Source organism: Cryptotermes secundus, unplaced genomic scaffold, assembly GCF_002891405.2.
Source record: "Cryptotermes secundus unplaced genomic scaffold, Csec_1.0 scaffold507, whole genome shotgun sequence".
Taxonomy (NCBI): domain Eukaryota; kingdom Metazoa; phylum Arthropoda; class Insecta; order Blattodea; family Kalotermitidae; genus Cryptotermes; species Cryptotermes secundus.
The window spans coordinates 201,627-207,626 of record NW_019740660.1 but is presented as its reverse complement, the minus strand read 5'-3'; the positions used below and the strand labels follow the sequence as shown (position 1 = coordinate 207,626).

General features: G+C 41.4%; 1 protein-coding gene across 2 annotated transcripts in view; it reads right to left on the bottom strand.

Annotated features, from left to right (window-relative positions):
* Positions 1-6,000, bottom strand: part of LOC111872478 (transcription factor Sp9) — a 281,569-nt gene that overhangs the window by 99,004 nt on the left and 176,565 nt on the right. The window contains exon 1 of one of the 2 annotated variants that reach the window (XM_033754717.1): positions 4,977-4,995. The exons of the other annotated variant lie outside the window; for it this stretch is intronic. The gene's annotated coding sequence lies outside the window, so the exon portion shown is untranslated. Of the gene's footprint in view, positions 1-4,976; positions 4,996-6,000 lie in introns of those variants that run through there. 2 annotated transcript variants of the gene reach the window in all.

Below are 6,000 nucleotides of genomic sequence, written 5' to 3'. Positions count from 1 at the left end.
AAACAATCGCTGTTTATTGTGAGAACCGTACGGAACATATATATACACTTTGTCGGCAGACCAGATGGTATATATAGTAACCAATGGACTTTAAAAGTTTAAGCCACTTTTTGGCGATATATGGGTAAAATGCCTGTTTATATAAACGTGTTTTTCTGTGTATCTAGGCCATGTATATAGGTCTTTGTGTTTATATATGTAGGTATGTGTTATGTAATTAAATGATTTATATCAAGTATTTGTATATGTTGATTTGTTGTTGAACAATATACTTATCACAAAGAATATTTCACAGTTTCTCCTGCATGTCATAAAGATTGTGGTCTGGAGAAAAATTGATACAACTAAATGCTACATGAATATTTCTCGAAATTAAATTCCGCAATAAATCCACAAGTCAAATGATCTGCTATCATTAGCCCAAATATATTTCTTATTCAGATGTGTCGGAGCAACTGTAGGTAACATAAACGAGTTTCATGTTGGAAATAAAAAAGAAATATGAAACTTTTCAAATGATTGTTATTATGCGTTGAAAAATAATTTATACTATCCCGGAGGTAATTATCTGATGGGATGTGTCTCGTGTAGTATTGTAGAAGTTTATAGGTGTTTCGGCGGAACGCACTGCTCCTTCTTCATATTAAACGAACTTTCTACCCCGAATATCGAGGAAACAATTTTCTCAGGAAAATTTTCCTTGCTAATATTGATTCTTTACTTCATTTCAGGTTAAGGTGGAAAACGTGTAGGTTACGCTACCACAGTAGCCTATATACACGTATATGTATACATGTTTGTGTGTGTGTGTGTGTGTGTGTGTGTGTGCAAAATGTATCACATTATAGTCATAGGGTGAATATTTTTAATAATTTAAGAATGGAGTTCAGAACGGTTCCGTCCACCCCTCTGATCTCTAGAAATGTAATGATTTATATAAAGACTACAATTTTGTCCGTTGAGCCGAGATAGCGGCGTCGGTATAGCGACTGGCTACAAGTTGGACGACTGAGAGGGTCGGAGTTTGATTCCCAGTAAGGTAAATAATTTTCTCTTCTCCACGTCGTCCAGACCGATTCTGGATCCCACACAGTCTCTTATCCAATGGGTACGGGGGGGCTCTTTCTCCGGGGATAAAGCGGCCGGGGCGAATAGCTGACCACTCATCTCCACCTAGTGCTGAGGTCAAGAAAACATGGGTCCCTACATCAACTCCTCCATACGTCTTCATGGCGTAGTGTTTAATTGGTTAAGCACAGGGACATTTTTACCTTATTTTTTTTAAGTTTTGTATGGGTGTGAAACTTGGGCCTCTCACATTGAAAGTGAATCACAGATACAGGGTGTTTGAGATTAGGCTGCTGAGGGCAATATTTGGGATTCACAGGCAGGAAGTGACAGAAAGCTGAAAGAATCCATGCAACGCGGAGCCTCATGATAGCACATATGGAGAAGTACATTCAAATTTTGATAGGTAAAGAGATTACTAAGAAGACACAGGCATGGATGGAAATATGATGTTAAAATGGTCCCTACAGATATTGGATGGTATGGTGTGAACTGGCTCAGGATAGAGAACAATGGTGAGATTATGTGGACACGGTAAGGAACTTATGGAGTCTATAATATGTTAATATCTTACCTTACTGAGAAACTATCAGCGTATAAAAGATGACTGAGATGCATGGAGTTAGTTACCTTACTTCGCCAACTTTCGAGACAGAAATTACAAAATTGCCAACTAGACTCAGTTAAACCTAATGTTAGGTACCGCATGTTACCTTAAAATTTCATGCAATTCTTCCCGTAATTACCTTGGAATATTACGTCATTCTTTCTTCGTATATTTTATTAGCCGTCTGAAGAAAAACCAAGCCCTCTGCATCTGACGTGAATATTCTAGCAAACTGCGGGCCAAACTGAACTAAGGAGACGCGTTTGCTTCCCTAAGCTTTGCTTTTAGAATGAGGCCAAAACGTAAACCTACGTAATTGTCACAAGTGTTCACAAATACCGTGAAGATTGAAGAATATTTTATCAACAATAAAGGTAAAAGGTAAAGGTATCCCTGTAACAGGCCGTGGAGGTCCATAGGGTTCTGAGACGTCGAGGCTCCCAGATTTTCTAGAAAATCGGCTCATAGATGACGGTAAAATTATCGGCCTTACGCGCCGACCTCCTTTTACCCACAAGAAAATTCCTGGTACTCATTTCTGTTAGAGGCTGAGTCGACCGCAGGGCCATAGTGCGGCTGGAAGGATTAGGTTAATTGAAAATTTCAGTGACCTCACCGGGAATGAGAACCCGCGACCTTCCGGCTTGTAGCATAGTGCCTCAATCAACTGCGCTACTGCGTGCTCCCACTCTTATGAAAGGTAGGAAACAAAATGTAGAAGCAGGTGCAGATGAAACAAGGTAACGTACAATCTTATTCTCTCCTTAGCAATTTTTTCTTCCCAAAAAATTTTATTCAAGTTGAGGTTTGCAAAGCTTTATCATGAAGAGTACTTTCTCTTGGGTTGTAACGGCGTTTTGTGTGGTAAAAATTTTCAGAAGGTTCCGACTGAAGTAGTGATTCGTTTTTCAGGGTGGAATGTTAGTTCTAGCGAACACAACAACCAAAAACAAGTACGAAATTATGTTATTACCGTGACCAGGCAACTTCCGCTTCCAACCAAATCNGCTACCGCTGGTATAGCTCTCAGGGTCCTTGGCATACTCAAATCCCTCACCACGTTAAGGTGGAGACACCAACGAGGGGGATGTTATATATGTAGGTTAGAAATTAACCTCCCTACCCGCCTAAAATGCATGGTAAATTTGCTTTCAATTATATTTCCAAATGTTCATGTAGTAGCGATTAAACTCGGTGAAAAAACGCTGTAAGGTAATTACAGTTTATATAGGTTCAACGTAGGACCGCCTTTGTGGTCTAGGGGTCAGAGTTCTTGGCTACAGATCCAGAGGTCCAGGGTTCGATTCCCGGAGCTACCATTTATTCTTAGAGGTAGTGGGTCTGGAACAGGGTCCATTCAGCCTCGTGAGGATAACTGAGGCACTATTTCAAGGAAATAGCGGCTCCGGTCTAGAAAACCGAAATTAACGGCCGTGGGGATTCGTTGCACTGACCAGGCGACACCCTCTATCCGCTAAATTTGACACTAAGCGGCGGTTGCTCGGTCGGTATAGTTCGCTTGCGGACTAAGAGATACGAACTTTGTTTGTTTTGTTTGTAAAGGTTTAATGTAACAAATGTAGTCATGCATGAAACATACTGTTACGATTTGGGGGGTGTGACTATAGACGGGGTATGGATTGGTAAATAGATTTATTTACCACTCACAAGTCATAACTACAAATAATTATAAGACTACAGCTGAAGTCACTGCACGCCAAGTCTTTTCCAGCCTACAGTGTTTTCACTAGTCGTTACTTGGTAACTGATCTTAACAACAGAAATTCTTCAGCTTCTGTGCCCACGTAGTTACTGTCCCTCGAATATTCCGTAACTGAGCTGCCATCTTAATTATGGCGCCATCTCTTCTCAGTCTCTCCTGTAGAACTAAATCTCAACTGACTGGGTCAAGGTCAGAGTTAGTTTACGACTGACGGTTTACCGCCGATCAGTTCGTCTTGGCGAGAAGCCGCTTGAGACCCACGACCAGAGTTCTTTTTATCAGAACTCACGCGGTAGCGTAGTTGGTTGAGGGGCTATACTACAAGCCGGAAGGTCGAGGGTTGAAGTCCAGATGAGGTCATTGGATTTTTTCCAGTTGACCTAATCCTTCCGGCCGCACCATGGCCCTGGGGTCGACTCAGCCTCCAACAGAAATGAGTACCAGTAATTAATTAAATAATTTTCCTGGGCAGTAAAGCGCGGCCGGCGAGTAAGGCTGACAACCTTACCGCCATCTTTGGGCCGATTGTCTAGATAATGTGGGATCCTCAACGTCTCACAGACCTATGGGCCTTCACGGCCTGGTACAGGGATAGCTTTACTTTACTTACTTCCGGTAATAGTCCTTATGTAACATTCTCTTTGACGAGAAGATGAGTTTGTCTCTTATGAATAGGATTTGCTGTTGTATCGCACATATAGCGTGTTATTGAAAATTCTTCCTTGTGCTCTATATATAAGTCCTCTGTCAGTACAGGCTTTCCAAAGCAGATCTTACCCATCTTACCACCAATTGTCTTCCTTATAAACCCATTGCACGGACCGAGTAGAAAACACCGTTTCCAACCTTAACTCTAATGTTGCGTTCATATTTGTTGCCGCGGGAACGTGTTTATGGATCCGTTGCTAAAAGCGGGTTGCATAACCCCGTTGTTTATTCGTCTGCCTCGCGATAGCAGTATGGCTACGGCCGTGCATGCTACAATATTATTACGGAGCAGGTTGGCTTAGCGGTAACAGTTCTACACTTGTATTCAGTACGTGCTCGGTTCGAATCTCGGCCACGTCACTGGCTTCACGGATCGACGTTTATCGTAGTTTTCCCCTGTCCATACAGAAAATGCCATGGCAGTAACCTGATTCTACCATGTATATTTCCTCCTGAATGCATTCCTATTCATTATGGCTTATTCACTCTTCCATCCGACATCTTACGGTCTGATATAGGGACACAATAATGCAATATAGAGCACACACAGACAGAATGAAGTCTCTACGAAATCAGATCTGTATTACACAGACATTTCAAACAGTTCTTTTACAGTTTCCTAATAATGGAGCTATCTGTGGAGATCCATTAAATCCAGCCTTGGATCATATAGGGAATTAAAGGGGGTGAATTTAGAGTGTCCTGTCCAGATATATATATATATATATGCTGTGTCGCCGAACTGCTTAGATTAAAAAAATTTTAAGTTGAATATTAGCTTCAAATTCCTTCTTTCCTGAATCAGGTTCACATATATAGGTCCTTTGTTTGTTTTGAGTTCCTCAACTCGTACCTAACCGACGCCCTTACCTCAGTTTCAGGGCTACATCCTGGAGATACGCTTAGTCCTGAAGTACCAAACCGTCGATTGTTTTCCCCATGAAAATACAGTGCTGCCATAATTACCTGAAACCAGAAGGAAAAATAGATTTGCAAACAGGAAATGAAATAAATTCATACAATTTTCAAGAATAAGATTTGAGATTTTCGGAGTTGGTGAAGATTAATATCGTGGTATTCTGCGTTATGACATCGTCTTGTCTGGTGCGTTGTTACCAATTATTCAAAGGAATATCATTTCTCTTAACCCTGAAAACTTAGAATGTTCCTCTGAAAAGTTGGCACCAATCGCTTGGACAGAACACAGTGTGCGTTATTGTTTGATGACGTTCTCAATAGCTACAGTGTATAGTCTTAAACGTCAAGATGGATGAATAATGTTATGAAAAGCTTTTATGGGGAGTAGTCGTGCCTGTTGGAGGTACAATCCCAGGATATTTGTGGAGGGACTGAAGATGGCCGGTATCTCAGCAGAGATTCGAAAGCAGGTTATCCCGCATACGAATCTAGAGCTTTACCGCAGTGTTACCCTTCTCAGGACAACATGGTGGCGTAATACAGAAGACCGAAACGTCGGAAGCACCTTTGCCCCAATTATAAATCATGTTATCTTAGGACCGCAGTACTGGGTAGCTTGGCTGAGGCACTATGCAACAAGTCGCAAGATGGGGGGTTCGATTCCTGATGAGATAATTGAAATTTTCAATCGATCTAATCCTTACAGCCGTACCAAGGCCTTGGGGTTCACTCAGCTTCTAACAGAATTGAGTATCATTGAATCGATTGTCTACAAAATGTGGGAGTCTCGAACTTTCACAACCCTACTGGCCTCCACGGTCTGGTACAGGGATAGCTTTGTCTTTTCCTCATTATATTAGGGCCAGTCTCTTCTGTATTAACGAACTCCATGGAGACGCTAATAGTTGTTCACTAGTTCAAGAAATTCCTCTTCATTTGTGATACCCGAAGTTACATTATGATGCTACAAATCCTG